Source organism: Lagenorhynchus albirostris, chromosome X, assembly GCF_949774975.1.
Source record: "Lagenorhynchus albirostris chromosome X, mLagAlb1.1, whole genome shotgun sequence".
Taxonomy (NCBI): Eukaryota; Metazoa; Chordata; class Mammalia; order Artiodactyla; family Delphinidae; genus Lagenorhynchus; species Lagenorhynchus albirostris.
In genome coordinates this window covers 26,286,901-26,306,136 of record NC_083116.1, presented here as the reverse complement: position 1 = coordinate 26,306,136, position 19,236 = coordinate 26,286,901, and the positions used below count along the sequence as shown (strand labels likewise).

Genomic DNA, 19,236 nt, shown 5'->3' with positions numbered 1-19,236 from the left:
TGAGCAATAATTCCTTTTCTGGTCATATTAAATTTATCGTTCAGAATTTTACAGTATAAACATAGAAATACATCTTTCAATCATGTCTTCTTTTGAACTCTTCAGGCCATAATCACCACCAAATAAAATCCATCAGAAAATCCTTAAAAGTCTCCCCCCAAAATACATATATCTAAAATTTAACCACTCTTCCCTGTCTCAACTTCTGCAATCCTAATCCAAGTCACCAACACTTCTCATGTAGGATATAGGCACTCAATACCCCATAGCAGGCTTCCTCAATTCTACTTCTGCTGCTTTATATTCTTTCTTACACAGCAGTCAGAGTCATATTCTTGAAACACATTAAGCCACATCCTTGCTTAAAACAGTGTAATGAAATTCAAATTCTTAACAACGTACAAAAGAAAGGCCTTCATCATCTGCCCTTGCCTACCTCTCTAACTTCTCTTCACCCTCCCCCCACACTATGCTCTATACATATTTATTATACAAACCACTACAGGGCCTTTGTACTCTCCACAAATAAATCTCTAGCATAATCCCTTTTCTTTTCTTCATAGCACTCATAACTTACTGAAATTATCTTGCTTATTAAACTGCTTAGTGTGTGTTTCTTTTCATTTCCACTAGATGTAAGGTCCATGAAATCAGATATGTTATCTGTCATGCCCACTGTGGTATTCCCTGTGAATAGTGGTCAAGTTGAGATTAGAACCTAGATTGAAAGACTCAGGCCAATTCTTCCTTCCAAGGCTTAAAATCTATTTAGAGAGACATGAAACACATTAAGACTAATGCAGTACAGTCCTCATTTAGGTACTGATTATTTGAAATAGACTGAAAGTGACAAAACATGTCAGAAAAGACTAAGATTAGTATAGCCGAGAGTCGTAAAGGTAGATATTACAGAGGAGGTAGATTAAGTCCCTTCGTCTCAAAGACCCCAGACAAATATAAAAGTTAAAAGTAAAATATACATGTGTGGAATCACTACTTTGTATCTGGACAAAGTTTACTCTGTATCAATAACTCAAGTATAAACCTCCCAGATTTTGATTCTTGCCATATATAACATTTCTACTCATTGCTGATCTATGTTTCCAGGGGAAAAAAAATCACAATTCAAGTACTTATATTCTAAGTTTTATCAATTTGCAAAAAAGAGCACCTCAAAAGCAGATTTTCTTCTTCCCACCGGACTCCCAGAAGTGATTGTGAACTAGGGAGTGACCCTGGATAACTTCAGTCTCCGATATATGGCAATTAAAATATGGTCTTAATTATACTGAAATTCGTGAGAAAGGGCCATGAAATTTTAGGGAGAAAATGATGCTGTCATTAACATGCAAACCAGTCCTGTGGTTTGCACCAGCCTGTGCAAAAGACATATGCTGCAGATGCATAGAGAATGAGTTATCAGTTGGATTGTGTGGGCTGCTTACAACAGGAGACAGAGTTGTAAAGATCTAAGAGAACTTTTTATAAATCTGATCAGGCAAGAAAGACCATAGAAGTAATAGAATAAACTGTTCTGGGGTACATGCTGCCAGGAACAAAGACCCAAGACAAGGGCAGAAAAGATGAGAGAGAGGGGAAAAAAGAAGATTCCTGGGCCCAGACTCAGATTGACAGACGCAAAGACAACGGGAGAGGCCATATACTTGCACTAAGAAAACTGAGAATTATTAAGATCTTTCTTGGGATTTGGCTCAGAATATATCAAAGTTTCTCATGAGGTACATATGCTGGATTGTACATTCACATGAATTATATGTGCTGAAAATTTCAAATCTTAGGTGCTAGGAACAATGATTAATTCATTGTCCTGAAAAAAGAAAGGGAACCTATTCTTGAAGTCTTCAGGGTGTTTGGGGTGATGACTGTGGGATGAAGTGTGCCATCTCACCAGACAAAGCCTTGCCTGACTTCCCAAACTAGGGCAGCACATGTACTGAGGTATTTTTAAACAAATATATTGGAGTGTTTTATATGATTTTAAATGTAACATAATAAGCATGCATCCCTTTTATAAAGAAGAAAATGCTAAATATCAATAATCTCATGCCCAGAGATAAGCACTAAAAATTTGTGTATTTCTTTCCATTCTTTTATGTTCCTGGTTACAAATATACCCTGTATCATCCAATTTGGAGTACAAAATAAGTTGCATCTCTTCTGATATTCAAAGTAATATAAGTCTGAATCTCATCCCACAAATTTCAATCAGTCCTTTTGTTCTCTTAGTCATTTCTTTCCCCAATATTCCTCAGAATTCCTATTCTGAGGGCACAATACTTCCATTGACTACTTGATCCATACTGCATACTATGAAAGGCAGGTAATTTTCCAAATGGAAAACAAATTGCTATTATAAAAGGTAAATGAATACTGAGTGGCCAGTGGGTGGCCAAAACAAATGTGTACTGTATTTCCATGGGTTCTCAAGAAAAGGGGACTCTGAATTTCAAGTACTTTGGGGGTATCACACAGAGGCTGCAGCTTTCATCTGAAGAACTGAACTGTATAATACAAATAAAACAAATACTAAGCACGTTTTAGCCTCTCCTTTGGGGTACATTTTTTTTTTTTTTTTTTGCGGTACACGGGCCTCTCACTGTTGTGGCCTCTCCCGTTGCGGAGCACAGGCTCCGGACGCGCAGGCTCAGCGGCCATGGCTCACGGGCACAGCCGCTCCGTGGCATGTGGGATCCTCCCGGACCGGGGCACGAACCCGTGTCCCCTGCATCGGCAGGCGGACTCTCAACCACTGTGCCACCAGGGAAGCCCTGGGGTACATTCTTTAAGTATATTTTTCCTCCTCCTGATTTTAATTATTTTCTTAAACTATGATTTAAAAGTAAACTAGGGCTTGAGCTAGTCTCCTTTCAGATGGCTTTTTGAATCATTAACCACCTTAGTTTGCATTTGGTTTTGACCATTCACTCATTTCCATGGTGATTTAGAAGAGCAGCTGAAAGGAAGCAGAAAACAGATAAAAATCTGTCCTCTTAAGCAAGAATAGGGATGAGGACAGAAAGCAGGAAAGTAGACTTACATAAGTGTCATTCAGGATATGTGACCCATTATGCTGATACTAATCAAGGCACTTTACTGGCTGCTGCTTCTACTTATGCTAATGATGCCACTATTGAATTACCATGCTCTGAAGGAAGTAAAGTGGCATACGTAGGACAAGTGCCAAATCTTCAAATGGTATGATGGATTGTGGATGCATTATAGACTTCTGGCAGGATTTAAAGCATCCACATTTAGAGTACATACCCAGCTGGTGACCATCGCATGTTAATACTTTTGAGTTTGGGGTGTACCAAATCCAGCCAGTCTAGAGCAAAACTGTGAAATCAGTAACATATAATTGCAGAGTCCCCCATCTTTGCTTCCATATATTCACCCTCCCTTGTGGTGTGCCAAAGACCTTAATAATGTCCTCATAATAATTGGGGTTCCTTGCTGTGGTACAGTGTTGGAACTAAGTATGTCCCATACTCGAATTTTCCTCATTTCTTTCTTTCCTTACAAACATTTCTATCCAGACTTCATTCTCTGCGATCCTCCAAGATAATGGAGGACATTTCCATGAAAATGGAGGAATGCTACATGGCAACATTTTGATAGGGGTATTTAATATCTAGCCCAATCATCTTCAACTATTTCTTAATCTCAGAACACTTTGCTCAAATAACATTTTACAGATTTGCTAGTACTATGAATGTGGACTGCCCAGGTTTAACTGAAAAATTTGTAATAATTTTTATGGACTTGGAAATTTTTCTGATTAAAAAAGTTAACACATGATCTTTGCAAAAGAAAAAGGGGGTGGGGACTTCCCTGGTGGCGCAGCGGTTAAGAATCCGCCTGCCAATGCAGGGGACACGGGTTCGAGCCCGGGTCTGGGAAGATCCCACATGCCATGGAGCAACTAAGCCCATGTGCCACAACTACTGAGCCTGTGCTCTAGAGCCTGCGAGTCACAACTACTGAAGCCCACATGCCTAGAGCCCATGCTCCACAAGAGAAGCCACTGCAATGAGAAGCCCGCGCACTGCAACGAAGAGTAGCCCCCACTCGACACAACTAGAGAAAGCCCATGCACAGCAACGAAGACCCAACACAGCCACAAATAAATAAATAAAATTATTTAAAATAAAAAGAAAAAGGGGGTGGAATGCATAAAGTATAAGGAAGAAAATGAAGATTATCCATATCTCATCACCTGAAGGTAGTCAGTGTTAACATTTTGGTATATATTCTTCAAAACTACATAGCTTGGATGAAGAAGCTACAGCTGAAACTCACATGAATGCTGTAGAGAGTAACTGAATAATACAATTAAAGCACTCAGCATTATGGCTGGCACACAGAAGACTTTAAATAAATGTAACTATAGTTTGTCAATTTCACATTTTATATCTCATTTGATTCCCCATGCCATTGCCCTGTTGTAAATGAAATCAACAGTGTCACAAACTGAATGTTTGTGTCCTCACAAAATTCATATGGTGAAATTCTTATCCCTAGTGTGATGGTATTTTAGGAGGTGGGGCCTTTGGGAGGTGATTAGGTCATGAGGGTGGAGCCCTCATGAATGGGATTAGTGGCCTTATAAAAGAGACCCAGAGAGCTCTCTGGTCCTTTCCTCCATGTGAGGACACAGTGAGACAACAGCATCTATGAACCAGGAAGCAGACTCTCACCAGACACTGAAACTGCCGGCACCTTGATCTTGGACTTCCCAGTGTCCAGAACTGTGAGAAATAAATATCTGTTGTTTAAACTACCCAGTCTATGGTGGTTTTGTTATAGCACTCCAAACAGACTAAGACAAGCAGTATTAGCATTATTTTTCTCTAGATAAATCTTGTTAAGAATAGAGATTTCAGGCCCCAAATACCTGAAAAATTTCAATTCAGTAGATCTGAGCAGGAAACTGGAATTTTGTATGTGCCAATAGTTCAACAAGTTAGTCTAGTGCACAGTCAGATTTGAGAAACTTTGCTTTATGGATATCACTCAGTGAGCATTCAAAGGGCATGCCCCAAACCTTCTCCTGAGAATACTGACAAAAGTTCAAAACGACTCACTGCAAGGTAGGTGTTGGTGATTCTGAGCCATCTTGATGCAGAACCTTGAGAATCTTTGTCCTACACCTACAATGACTTTTTGTTATGTGCTTATGTCCTAGTATGTGCTCTATTGTCTTCAACCTGTGTGTTGTCCCCAATTCATGCTCTTTACTAGCAGCCCCAGGAAAGCAAATTTGCATTCTTGATATCTTTATGTCGCCCCACATTACTTAGCATAATGTGTTGCACCCAGCCACAGATCAGTCAATATTATTGACTAACCAAATGATGAATTTGAAGCAATCAGTCAATATTACATTAGTCCTAAGGGAAAAGAATGTGGAATGCACTTGTTTTGAACAACCTCCATTTGCCCATTTTTGTTGGAACAACCATTTCCCTCTGGGCAGAGTGAGGAACAGCTCCCTCCATCCTCTATCCAATTCATCCTTCTCCAGCCCCTCCTGACTATAGTCCCTAAGTCGCTGGCTGACATTTTTAAAAAACTGGTATAATGTGAGGTATTGCAAAAATTCACAGAAATGCACCTAAAAATCTAATCTGTTCTATTCTTGGTAGGACTCTGGTTAACTCACCAGAGAAGTTCTTTTACTACTCTCTTCTAGAAGCTCTGAAATATATCCAGAACTTCCTTAAGCTGCCAGTTTCTTCACGGTAGTTGTTAGTGTGGTCTCTAGAACCAAACTGCCTAGAGCAGAATGTATACTCTTACGCTCACTGTTTAACTTTGGGCAAGGCTGTTACCTTCTCTATGCATCAGTTTTCTCATCTGTTAAAAAAAAAAGTGGGGGCATACTATCAGTATCCATCCCACAGTGTTTCTGTGAGAACTAAACTTTATAATGCTCATAAAGAACTTAGCACTGTGACTGACACACGTTAATCACTCTGCAAATGTTAAGAGAGGATGGTGTTATCACTGGCAGTAGCAGAACTGTGAGAAATATGCCAGTGTCAGGACCATGGGAAACAAGAAATCACATGCAGCTGTTCTGACAACAGAGGTCAGAGTGGGGAACAGGTACTAAATCTGGGGCACCAAAAGTCCAAACACTGAAAGGGGAGCCTGATAAAGAGGTGAGGGTCTGGCTTTGTCATGAGGTCCTTACACACTTTCAGAAAGGACTCACTGGTGCAAGCAGTAAATTATTACTCCTGGCCAGGTGGAGGTGTTTCCTTCTGAAGATGTTTTGTAAGAAATTCTGGATTGCTGGTGCTTAACTGATAAAAAAAAACACTTATTGACTTGATTCTTTTTGCCCCCAAAGTAGCAAACTGGTACATTAAATAGCTAATTAGCTTTCCTTATTTGTATGTGAAAGGAGAGAAGGCTACGATAAACCCATGGTAGAATTGTAGGGATTGTATCAACCCCACCACTGTCCTGGGTCATTGCCACTATGCAGCATCTCTGTTGACAACAGCTCTGTTACACAGTCTGAAAGGAATAGAGGTGGCAGCAAATAATATCAACCATGGAGCTTCCAGATTGCATCCTTACACTCTCCACAACACAAATAGATCCCCTCCTCCATCTTTGAAAGCATCAAGAAGAAGGATGTGTTAACTGACCTTATTGTGGTAACCATTTCACAAAATATACATGTATCAAATCGTCACATCGTACACCTTAAATTTACACAGTGTTATATGTCAATTATATCTCAATAAAGCTGGAAATAAAGAGCTGTATCATAGATAGTGAGGCTCTCAGCTTCAAGGACCACTTTTCCCTTCAGGCTGGACCAGAACCTACTTTTCAGTGGGAATTTGCGAAGGTACATTTTCTCCCTTTTTTACTCTGGAAGCAAAAATATTGAATAACATTGTAAATGTTGGAAACTACAGTGTTGAAGCGTGTAACTTTTGTCCTGTACAGCAAACCTTCGTAACCCTGACCACTCACTGTTGTCTATGCTAGAATCAGAGCCCAGGAAGAGTTCTGGACAACTATATAATCTTTCCACTAGGCAGAGCATTTTGTCTTTGCCTGTCTTCCTGCCCTAGTAACGTGGACTAGACTAGACTCTGTTCACCTCTCCCCAGGTAAAGGCACTGGGAACCTTGCAGCTTCATTAATAATTTATCTTCATCCTACTTCTCTCCCACTCCTTTCCTCACTGCTGCCAATGTACCCTATAAATTCTCTTCTCCGTGATGTTACTTATGCTATTTCCTCCCCCAGAAATGCACTCCCTCCTCTTCCCTGCCTCTTCAAGTTCTACTCATCTTTCAACACCCAGCTCAATTTCTACCTCACTAATTAAGCCTCTGCTGCTGGTTCTAGCACACATTCGCACACTGGTCTTAATTTCTTCTGAGTTGATAGATATGATAGTGTAAATCAGTCACTAAGTCAAGTGTTTTTCATTTTTTAAAAAGATGTATATATGTCACTAGTGGTATGTTTTATACACACACACACACACAATTCTGGTCTTTCTGGCATGAGTTAAAGGTTCTAGAAGGCAATTTGATATTTGATAAGTCTTTTATATTTCCCACAGCATTTTTCACAGATGCTCTAAACATATAAAGACTTAAAACCCCCCTGGTATCCTAAATTATTCATATTCAGATTATCGTTCTCCAGTACCTACTATAAGTCTGATTTCTTCTAATAAATATTTTCTTTCCCATTTTTAAAAAGAGGAAAAATAGAAGAAAAAAGGTAATATTACATTTAAGACAAATAAAAGAAAAAAAAGAGAATAGAAAAGAAAAACAAATTGCAAACGTTCCTTATTATCACTTCTTTGGCAGCAAAACTGATTCTAGACCAGACTTACTGGCCTTGTAACTGAACCCTAATCAGAGCAGAACCTGCTGTTCTGATTATGTTTGGCTCAGCAAATGAGATAAAAAGTAATGAATTAGCACCTACTGGGAGCTTTCCAGCCTCCAAATGTTCTATGTGTATTTACTTCTTCAAGCAACAATCCTATGAGGAGAATTTTATTCCCATTTCATAGACAAGGAAAGAGAGACCGAGAAAGGTTAAGCAACTTGTTCTTATATGTAGTAAGTAGGTTGCAGAGCCAGAATTTGAACCCTGATCTGGCTTTATTCCAGTGCCCATATTCATAATTATGATGCTATGTGGTCTCTGTTTCTCTGGGCTGGCTGAAAGCTCAACTGGATGTATTTATTTCCTGTATCTAACCAGGGCTAGGGAAGGCAAGATCTTAACAGGGTTATGTGATTTCAATGTATTTACTACTACTTTAATATGACGGTAAAAGTTACTGTAGATGAGGCATCACGTATGGCATAAAAATTATGGACTTTGAAGTCAGACATGCTGGTTTACAGACCCTAACTCTGCCACTAATTAATTGTGTGACACGAGGCAAGTCACTTAACCTCCTTCAGACTCAGGTTTTTTTTTCGCATCTGAAAAATAAAGGAAATGAACTAGGTGATCTGTAAGGTCCCTTCTAACTCTAATAGTCTATGATTTAAATATCAAAATTATTACTCTAAAATAAAAGAGACAGTTGCTTAAGGATCTTCAATTAAACAAACCAAAGGAAAAATCTGGGTCAATAGATGTAAATATATGTGTTAAGCTCAATTTAGTGTTCCAGCAGAAAATTTTGTCTTACAAGTTAATACAGAAATCAGTGTGAACGGTAAAGTTTTCCTAACTTAAAGAGGAAAGCATCTCGTTATAATGTCACCAAAACAAAGCCACTAGTTAAAAAGGCCATAAATGTTAGAGGAATCCACATTTACATCTTCAGTAAATGAGGTTATGGTATAGAAAGTACAGTATCTCTACATGTCTCAGAAGTTTGAGCTGAGAATGCTTCATGAATAAAACATTAGGTCATAATGTGCCCTCTAGTGTTTCACCCTTCCTCACCCTCCCAACTCAAGAAAAGCATTTTGTCTAAACCTCTTTGTGTTGATTCCGGCTGTTTATTTACATTTATTTTGTCTGAGCATTTAGCCTCTCTGGGAACAAAGCTCTTCAGGAAGAAAAAATAATTTATAGCCTGATGCCTTAAAATATGATTTAATGTGACTTCTTTTGTAGTTTGATACCCGCAGGAAACCTAAATCACACTGCTTTCTCAGTGGTTAAAATATTAAGTCCCAATGTTTTGGTAACTGCTGCCCTAATATTTGATGGGGATAATATGAAGATTGGGGATCCATGGATAGGAAGAATAACTCCATCTGTCCGCATTTGATTCATGATTGATTAGAAGTTGTTACCACTCCTCAATATATTTCATTTTAAAGGATCTCAGGTTGAAATTCGTGAACGACAGGAGATTCTAATTGGGCAATTTCATAAAATGTGAATACTATCTGACATACAAAGGCATGGGAGGGAGCCAAGCAAAAAATGAATTCGTGCTGCCCCACTCCCTTGGTGCCTTATTTAAATACAAGTTTTCAATGTGTTTAGAGGTGACATGTTTATGATCATATTTGTACGCATGGGTATAAAAGTAAAAGAGAAAAGGAAGAAGAAGGAGAGGAAAAGGGGGAGAGAGACAGAGAGAGGGGACCAAAAATAGCATCTATTAGATTCTGGTGCAAAGCATGTCCAATATGAGATTCAGCTCCAGGGCTGTGGCAGATATTGTTTTTTTATTTACCCCATAGCCATTTACTCCACTTCCTTCTGAAATATTTTGTTTGCTAAAATGTTCCTAGGCCCAGGAAATAAATCATGATAGGTCTAAGCCAGTTATGGCAATCCAGTTCCCCTTTCCCAGTGAATGGACTAGTCGGGGACATATGATGCAATTCTGGCTAATACAATACAAAAGAAATTCTGCTGGGAGCTTCTAGAAAAGATTTTCCTCCCCTAGAATCTCTCAGCAAGCTTAGATCTATCATGGCTCATCTCCTGGCACTGGACATATTTTAGCTTTTACAAAATCCAGCCTTTTGTTTTCCTGCGTTCCTTTCTGCTTTGAACATTCTCATATAAGGACGTGCTGCTTAGAGCTATTTCAGTCACCTAATGACCACAAGGAAAGGACAAAAAAGAATTATAGAGATGCCTATCCAGTGCCCTGACATCATCATTCTGTTGAATTAATCCTAACATCAACTTCCTCCAGATTTCCCCTTTAGAGAACACTAAATGTTCTTATGGTTGAAGCCACTGTTAGCCTGTTTTTCTGTTACTTGTGCCATAAACAGCCTCAATAATACAGAAATCTGCCCAGAAATATGAACCACTTCTAAATAGTTGGAGTAAAATCAGATAGCCAATGTCTATTATACTGGAGAATACATAAACTTCCAAACCTGGCTCTGTTTCATAAGTTATCTCAAACTTCAGCTCAGCTTTAAAGTGTTCCCATTCTTGATCACGTTGTCCTCTGTCTTTCCAGACCACCCCAAAGTAGTGACCACACACTGTGGCACTTGACTATATAGAGATTTGTGTTCTTTATTTCTATCTTTTAAATTCATGTCATATCTCCAAAAAGACCGTAAACACCTTGAGGGCAGTGTTTGGCTCTTATAATCAACACAGCACCTAGGCAGGAGAGTAAAGCTTCTACTTGTTGAATTGAATTATAGCCCTCTTCTCTGTCTTACTTACGCTAGAGATGCTGAAACTCAATTTTTCCCTTCCAGATGGATGCTAGTGGGAGCATGATCCTTTCCAACAGGTTCTGGAGGGACAGTCTTCTGCTCCATTCCCCACTCCCTTTCATGTAAGTAGGTGATAATGAATAACACTATCACAAATGGAAGTATTTTTATTATCTCAGGCCTCTGAGTTTCCAAAGTCGATCTGTCATTTTTGTAACTCATGTCATTTTTGTATACAACAGCCCAAGCAGCTTGAGAATGTAATCAAAGAAGGGGCATATCAGTGGATATTTTAATGATCCAAACAATGGCATAGCAACTCTGCCAAGTCAATTTAAAAGTCTTGACTAAACTCACCAATTATTCCTGAGTAGTTGCTTGCACTTTTCCTTGGCCTTAGGCCATAGGTTAATTAAGCAATTATGCAGGTACTAAAATAAATAAGAAACACGTATACAGTTTCTACAGGTTACAACACTGTCCGAGCCTAACAAAATGTGAAGTCAGAATCAAGCATTTTTAGTGTCCTGGTTGACTCATAAAACTTTTATTTCCCTAAAAACATCCAGGTTTTGCAACTATATAGATAACCCCAAATCTATATCTTCAACTGAAACACTGGATTTTTGGCCTCCCACATAAGTAGATGTTCTTGCTTTCTATTTCTATTACTATAAACCAGGTACAAGTTTTTCCGCCAAATCATCAGCAAACTAAAGTGGACTCGTGAGAAATGATGTATCCTCCTCACCAATAGATGGCTTGAGTACATGACTTCTAAAGGGCCTTCATTTTACTTGTGATTCTTTCCTATCCATTCCATTCCTTTAACTGTGGTCATTATATTTTGTGAAAGAGTCAAAGATACTATCTTTCTTTGAGCAATTCTAAGATGAATGTCAGGAAAAACAGGCAATTAGAATTTTAGCACCTGCACAATTCAGTTCCAAAGCACTTTAAACAACAGTGCTAAATTCGCTATAGAAAAGCAAATGTTTATCTTAAATATGGTTTAATCCTCTTTTCCAGGAAGCTTACGTAACAAAAAATACAGCTGGAGGCTATAGTGACCCATTTATAACCATAGTTGGATTTGTTACCAGGGAACCCGTCAAAATCAGCTTAGTTTGTTTGAATGGCTCATTCTGGCTCTCTGTGCCTTTCTTCTCATTTGATTTTAGGAGCTCAAACTGGTTTAGTGATGCCAGCCAGGGGAAATGGTTTTCTTTGACTTTGCCAACTTGGCAGGACTAGAATAAATGCAATAGATGGCTATCCACATATTGCGGTGTTTCAGGGGTTGTTCATTTGTTTCTTCCTCTCCACAGTGCTCTCTCTACTGGGAGGGATGGCTTTGGATTCCCTCCCCAACCTTGTCACTCTGGGATAAAAAATCCTACAATAAGCTATATATGACATGTAAATATCTCTCTCTCTTAGGGAATAAATCAATGTGTTAGACTGATTATGTGCGACTAGCAGAAAGGAAAAGAAGGTACGTTAGTGAGTGTGAGAGAATCAAATGCTAGCAACCAACCAAAATTTAGGCAGCCAAACTTTGCTTCCTGCTTAGAAGGAGGCAAGGCTGGAGTCAAAGTAGCCGTGGCTAATATTGCTTTCATCTTTGTTCTTCAGAATTTGGTACCATTACACTCCTTGCTCATGATTCATTCCCTTATTTATTAAACAGGGCCACCCAATGACAACTTGCTGTATTAGTTTTCTATTGTTGTGCTATAAATTACCACAAATTTACAGGCTTAAAACAACCTTCATTTTATAGCCCAGTTCTGTAGGTCGGAGGTTCAGGCAGACTTGACTAGGTTCTCTATTCTGGGTCTCACAAGGCTGAAATCCAAGACGTATTGGACAGAATAGGCTCTTATCTAAAGCGTATGGGAAAAAACTCACCTCCAAGCTCATTTTTCAGTCCCTTGTGGTTGTGGACTAAGTTTCCATTTCCTTGAAGACTCGGATGGGGTGACTCCCAGCTCTCTCTGATTCTCTCACAGGCTCCCCTCCATTTCAAAGCCAGCAGCAATATGTACTTGGAAACTCTCTGGGTTCCTCTTTGGCTACCAGCCTGAGAAGACTCTGCTTTTAAAGGAAGAGATCATGTGATTAGATTAGGCACATCCAGATAATCTCCCTTTTGCTATATAATTTGCAAATTATATAAATTTGCACATCCTATGTAATCCAGGGAGTAACACCAGGAAACTCTCATCTATTGCTGATGAGAATGCTGAGTAATACAGTGACTTTGGAAAACACTTGGCAGTGTTTGCCAAGGGACTGGAAAAAGCTTGGCAGTTTTCTACAAAGCTAAACATAAACTTACCATCTGATCCGGTACTCATATTCCTAGGTATTTACCCAACTGATTTCAAAACTTATGTCTAGAGAAAACCTCTACATGAATGTTTATAGCAGGTTTATTAATAACTAAATTCTGACAGAAACCAAGATGTACTTCAGTAGGTGAATGAAGAAGCAAACTGTGGTATATCCATACAATGGAATACTATTTAGTGATAAGCAGAAATGTACTATCAATCCACAGAACAATATGAATGAACCTTGAATGCATATTGCCAAGTGAAAGAAGCCTGTCTGAAAAGGCCTCATACTGTATAACTTCATTTACATGACATTCTGGACAGTAAACAAATTGGTGGTCATCAGGGGTTTATGCAGGAGTGAGAATCAAATAGCTGAAGCACAGGGTACCATTTAAGACAGTGAAACTATTGTGAATGGTATTTTAATGGTAGATATATGACACTGTGCATTTGTCAAAACCCATAGAACTTTACAACACAAAGAGTAAACCTTAATGTATACAAAATTAAAAAATAATTTAAGAGGGTAGGGATACAAGGAAGGAATGCACACTATGGTAAGAGAATCTAACTGTATTACAAATTGTATTACAAATACGACAACCTCACTGAAGGCAGTAGGGGAAAAAGTGCTGACCTAAGTAACTCTGAAAATGAGTTAAGTCTGTAAGACTAAAAGCAAAGGGAACTGTACATAACCACTGTATTCTACTTAGTAAAGTTTTGTCTCATGTGAGTAAAGACTAGCAATTCTGATAGTGTTATACATATATACTTAGATTGAATGATTAAGTAAATGGATGGTGGAGAGCAAGAACAAGGTTTTTCACTGTTGCAGAAGTTTACAAATAAGCAATAGAAGGAGGCTAGAATGATGTATGTGGTAATAGATTAGAGTTAGACACATCAATATGAAATCACATTTAGTTTAATACAGATAAAGATGATTACACCTAGAAATATTTATAGTCATGCGTATATATACAGCACAGTATACACACATTTATTTCCTTGCAATGTTAGTTAGCAAAGAGGACCTATAAGCGATTAACCCCAGCAATGAGCACAGCGAGCATCAAGATTTTGGTTTGTGTGGAAATAAGTAAAGACCAACCAAATGACAATTGGCAGAGGTTATTTACTGAGAGCGTGCTGGGGAGTCAGGCCCATCACTTGCATTTTGGCACAGACTCAAAGGCAGGCATAGGAGCAGCAAAGCTTTATATGAGAAAAAAGGGAAAGCTTCAGCTATACCCTGATTGGAGGCTGTTGTCATGGGGAAGCTACATGTAGGCAGGCTAACTAGAAGTAAAGTACCCTATGTGATTAGTTAAGTGTGCATAGCCATAGTTGGCTCTCTCTGGACAGTTCTAAGTCGGAAGCAGGGACAAAAATTAGGGACGTTTTCATTAATAAAATCAGTTATTAATCAAGTCCTGGCCATTTTTGGCCAACTGTTACAGGGGTTACTGTTTGCCTTCCTGAGATGTTTTCTAGAGATAGTGGTCTGACTTCCCACAAGTCTAACTTTTGGATAAGGCTGGCTTCTGGGTTGGTTACTGTAGATAATGGGTTGTTTTGGGGGGTTGGTTGCTAGAGGTCAGAGTTCCATTTTTATATATGGTCTGGTATCATTTCTTTGTATACTAAGTCTATAATTTTTAATACCATTCTATAATAAAAAGAGTTAAAGCTCCTTGGACAAACGACTGATTACAGAACTGGGGCAGGAAATACACAAAACGAGCCTGGAGCATATTTTAGTGCTAGAAAGGGAATGATGAGGAGGACGATGATGAGGAAGAGGAGGATGAAGATGATAATATTCCCATAATGATAGTATTTTGTCAAAGGGACACAGCCATCTCTAGCAGCTTCCAATGGCTAAAGTTGAAGCAATCTGAGCAACAACATAAATATTTGATAAAAATAAGTATTGGATTATAACTCAAAGTACAGAATAGATATCCATGAGTCTATACTGATATATATGATTGAATAAGCAAATAAGTGGGGAGAATAGACAAAACTTATAGTCAAAATATGAAAAGATTTATGTAGATACTCTTTTCCAAGCATATAGAACATAATTCCCCACTCCTCAAGTGTGGGTTGTCCATAATGACTTCCTTCCAAAGAGTATAGCATGGAAAAGGGCAGACGAAGGCAAAGAACTTTACACTGTAGAAAGATGACAAATACTACTTCAGCCAGATGATCAAGCTTGGCATCAGCAGTCATAAATCATGTACCCTTGATATGATCTGATAAGAATGGCAATTTACCTCCCTGGTTTTTGCCCCCAAAACACATAACCTCAATTTAACAATAAGAAGAACACTGCACAAATCCCAATTAAGGAAATTCTACAAAATACCTGACCAATATTCCTCAAAACTGTCAAAGTCATCAAAAACAAGGAAAGTCTGAGAAACTGTCACAACCAAGAAGAGCTTAAGGAGACATGATGATTAAATGTAATGTGGGATCCTGTATAGGAGCCTGTGATGACAAAAGGGACATTAGATAAAAATGAAGAAATCTTGAACGAAGTAAGGACTTTAGTTAATAATAATGCATCCATATTGGTTAAGTAGTTATGATAAATGTACTATACTAATATAAGATGTTAACAATAAGGGATATTGGGCATGGGATATATGAGAACTCTCTGTACTATATTTACAACTTTTCTGTAAGTTGAAAGCTATTTTAAATAAAAAGTTTAACCCCACTTTCACCAGTGGACAGATCACCCAAAATGAAAACAAATAATGAAACACAAGCTTTAAATGACACATTAAACAAGATGGACTTAACTGATATTTATAGAACATTCCCTCCCAAAACAACAGAATACACTTTCTTCTCAAGTGCCCATGGAACATTCTCCAGGATAGACCATATCTTGGGTCACAAATCAAGCCTTGATAAATTTAAGAAAATTGAAATCATATGAAGTATATCTTCCAACCACAACAACATGGGACTAGATAACAATTACAGGAAAAAAAAACTGTAAAAAATACAAACACATGGAGGCTAAATAATACACTATTAAATGACCAAGAGATTACTGAGGAAATCAAAAACTACCTAGAAACAAATGACAATGAAAACACGAAGACCCAAAACCTATGGGATGCAGCAAAAGCAGTTCTAAGAGGGAAGTTTATAGAAATACAATCCTACCTCAAGAAACAAGAAAAAACTCAAATAAACAACCTAACCTTACACCTAAAGCAATTAGAGAAAAAAGGACAAAAAACCCCCCAAAGTTCGCAGAAGGAAAGAAAACATAAAGATCAGATCAGAGATAAATGAAAAAGAAATGAAGGAAACAATAGCAAAGATCAATAAAAATAAACGTGGCTCTTTGAGAAGATAAACAAAGTTTATAAACCATTAGCCAGACTCATCAAGAAAAAAAGGGAGAAGACTCACATCAATAGAATTAGAAATGAAAAAGCAGAAGTAAAAACTGACACTGCAGAAATACAAAGGATCATGAGAGATTACTACAAGCAAATATATGCCAATAAAATAGACAACCTGGAAGAAATGGAAAAATTCTTAGAAAAGCACAACTTTCTGAGACTGAACCAGGAAGAAATAGAAAATATGAACAGACCAATCACGAGCACTGAAACTGAGATTGTGATTAAAAATATTCCAACAAGCAAGAGCCGAGAACCAGATGGCTTCACAGGTGAATTCATCAAACATTTAGAGAAGAGCTAACACCTATCCTTCTCAAACTCTTCCAAAATATAACAGAGGGAGGAACACTCCCAAACTCATTCTATGAAGCCACCATCACCCTGATACCAAAACCAGACAAAGATGTCACAAAAAAAGCAAACTACAGGCCAATATCACTGATGAACATACATGCAAAAATCCTTAACAAAATACTAACAAACAGAATTCACAGCACATTAAAAGGATCACACATCATGATCAAGTGGGGTTTATCCCAGGAATGCAAGGACTCTTCAATATACACAAATAGGTCAATGTGATAAACCATATTAACAAACTGAAGGAGAAAAACCATATGATCATCTCAATAGATGCAGGAAAAGCTTTTGACAAAATTCAACACCCATTTATGATAAAAACACTCAGGAAAGTGGGCATAGAGGGAACTTGCCTCAACATAATAAGGCCATATATGACAAACTCACAGCCCAAATCATTCTCAATGGTGAAAAACTGAAACCATATCCACCTAGATCAGGAAAAAGACAAGGTTGTCCACTCTCACTGCTATTATTCAACACAGTTTTGGAATTTTTAGCCACAGCAATCAGAGAAGAAAAAGAAATAAAAGGAATACCAAATTGGAAAAGAAGAAGTAAAAGTGTCACTGTTTGCAGATGACATGATACTATACATAGAGAATCCTAAAGATGCTACCAGAAAACTACTATGACTAATCAATGAATTTGGTAAAGTAGCAGGATACAAAATTAATGCACAGAAATCTCTGGCAATCCTATATAGTAATGATGAAAAATCTGAAAGAGAAATTATGGAAACACTCCCATTTACCACTGCAACAAAAAGAATAAAATACCTAGGAATAAACCTACCTAAGGAGACAAAAGACCTGTATGCAGAAAACTATACGACACTGAGGAAAGAAATTAAAGATGATACAAACAGATGGAGCAATATACCATGTTCTTGGATTGGAAGAATCAACATTGTGAAAATGACTATATTACCCAAAGGAATCTACAGATTCAGTGCAATCCCTATCAAACTACAAATGGCATTTGTCACAGAATTACAACCAAAAATTTCACAATTTGTACGGAAACACAAAGGACCCCGAACAGCCAAAGCAATCCTGAGAAAGAAAAATGGAGCTGGAGGAATCAGGCTCCCTGACTTCAGACTATACTACAAAGCTACAGTCATCAAGACAGTATGGTACTGGCACAGAAACAGAAATATAGATCAGTGGAACAGGACAGAAGGCCCAGAGATAAACCCACGCACATATAGTCACCTTCTCTTTAATAAAGGAGACAAGAGTATACAATGGAGAAAAGACAGCCTCTTCAATAAGTGGTGCTGGGGAAACTGGACAGCTACATGTAAAAAATGAAATTAGAATACTCCCTAACACCATACACAAAAATAAACTAAAAATGGATTACAGACCTAAATGTAAGACCAGACACTGTAAAACTCTTAGAGGAAAACATAGGCAGAACACTCTATGACATAAATCACAGTAAGAGCCTTTTTGACCCACCTCCTAGAGAAATGGAAATAAAAACAAAAATAAACAAATGGCACCTAATGAAACTTAAAAGCTTTTGCACAGCAAAGGAAACCATAAACAAGACCAAAAGACAACCCTCAGAATGGGAGAAAATATTTGCCAACGAAGCAACTGACAAAGGATTAATCTCCAAAATATACAAGCAGCTCATGCAGCTCAATATCAAAAAAACAAACAACCCAATCCAAAAATGGGCAAAGACCTAAATAGACATTTCTCCAAAGAGATTATCCAGACTTCCAACAAACAGATGAAAGGATGCTCAACATCACTAATCATTAGAGAAATGCAAATCAAAACTACAACGAGGTATCACCTCACAGTCGTCAGTAGGGCCATCATCAAAATATCTACAAACAATAAATGCTGGAGAGGGTGTGGAGAAAAGGGAACACTCTTGCACTGTTGGTGGGAATGTAAATTGATACAGCCACTATGGAGAACAGTATGGAGGTTCCTTAAAAAACTAAAAATAGAACTACCGTATCACCCAGAAATCCCACTACTGGGCATATACCCTGAGAAAACCATAATTCAAAAAGAGTCATGGACCACAATGTTCATTGCAGCTCTATTTACAATAGCCAGGACATGGAAGCAACCTAAGTGTCCATTATTGGATGAATGGATAAAGAAGATGTGGCACATATATACAATGGAATGTTACTCAGCCATAAAAAGAAACAAAATTGAGTTATTTGTAGTGAGGTGGATGGACCTAGAGTCTGTCATACAGAGTGAAGTAAGTCAGAAAGAGAAGAACAAATACCGTATGCTAACGCATATATATGGAATCTAGGAAAAAAAAGGTTCTGATGAACCTAGGGGCAGGACAGAAATACAGACGCAGATGTAGAGAATGGACTTGAGGACACGGGGAGGGGGAAGTGTAAGCTGGGACGAAGTGAGAGAGTTGGCATGGCCA

At 38.1% G+C, this 19,236-nt stretch overlaps 1 long non-coding RNA gene across 2 annotated transcripts in view; it reads right to left on the bottom strand.

The window, feature by feature from the left end:
- The window catches only part of LOC132513840 (uncharacterized), a 359,574-nt gene extending 346,815 nt beyond the window's left edge, over positions 1–12,759 (bottom strand). For both annotated transcript variants that reach the window (XR_009538551.1, XR_009538552.1), the window contains exon 1: positions 12,585–12,759. This is a non-coding gene — a long non-coding RNA (uncharacterized LOC132513840). The remainder of the gene's footprint in view (positions 1–12,584) is intronic.
- Positions 12,760–19,236: the final 6,477 nt, after the last annotated feature.